Below are 1,363 nucleotides of genomic sequence, written 5' to 3'. Positions count from 1 at the left end.
TAATCTTTTTTCTTTTTCCTTTCATTTTAGGAGTTTTAGGTAGAAAAAACACCTTCATTTATAGAAATTACCAATGCATGCCTCCTTGTATTCCTTTCATGGTGATTTGGGGATAACACAATAGTTGCTTGCATTTCTTTAACTCATGCATGTTTCATTGATATTTGGATATTTGAAATTTATATTGCAGCCCTTACATCTGCTTACTAATGAATTAAACAGAGATAATGCTATAAAGTTTCTTTTCATTTCATTTGTGCATTTATAGTGTAGTGGGATGCTCCATAAAGTTCCACCACAAGACTACAAACAATTTAAACATGTTTTTGTACTAAATAAATTACCCTAAATTTTCCCTGGTGTGATAGCAATGTAGTACAGAATTTTCCTTAACCCAATCAAATGTTGACAAGTAATAAACTGTGCAATAAAATGTTTATTAACAATAAGAATTTTAATCTACAAAGATAATTTTTCAGCTGAATGTTGGTTAAGAATTATCACACAAAAATGTATTGCATTTGTTCAGTATCATATTTACAGCTCTATAAAACAGCCCCTTAGAGAATCTGCTATTTAACGCTCCTAGGCATTTAATGCATGTCACTACAGTTCAAACAAGTTGAATTTGTATGTTTCTCATTGTGGGAATAATTTCATTTTATATTCATGTTGGAGTTGTTCTGAATTGATGGTTTACTAATGATATACATTTTCATCCCTTCATCTGCTTCATCCATAGATTACCATTGTACATTACCATCATCATGCCTATATTTATCCTCTGTCTTTTTTTGTACATCCCCACGCCTTTTATCCCTGCTCTTAGAGAAGATGGCCCCCGATGCATCATTCTCCTTTTCCCTTTATCTGCATGTTTCATTCCTAATTCTAATTTTCAACATTTTATTCAGAAGATATTGGCCTGTATTTTGAACTGTGGTTAAAATTATGGATAGCCAAGTTTGACACAAATCTCAAATGTTAGTACATGTTTAGTTTATCAGCTTATTTGACAATCAAATCATACAAAGCATTGAGGGATTGATAGCTGAAATAATTTTCTTCAGCAATTAAAGCATGAGGAAAAGGCAGAATAATGATAAGAAAAATAAACTAACAAACAAACTAATTTTTGTATTTTTAAATATATCTTTGGCTTCCAACAATTTTAGTACTCAGACTGGGGCTTAAGGGGGGGGGGGGTTGCATTCATTTTTGAAAATTCACTCCTTTTGCAAAATTGTTAATAATTTCCACATGTATGTAGCTCACATATCTAAGAGTTGTCACACATTTCAAAAATATTTCAAGAATATGAATGGTAGATGTGTAGATATTCCTGATATTATAGCCAAATGCT

The sequence above is a fragment of the Lytechinus pictus genome, chromosome 7 (assembly GCF_037042905.1).
Source record: "Lytechinus pictus isolate F3 Inbred chromosome 7, Lp3.0, whole genome shotgun sequence".
NCBI classification, from domain to species: domain Eukaryota; kingdom Metazoa; phylum Echinodermata; class Echinoidea; order Temnopleuroida; family Toxopneustidae; genus Lytechinus; species Lytechinus pictus.
Note: the sequence above shows the minus strand (reverse complement) of the source record.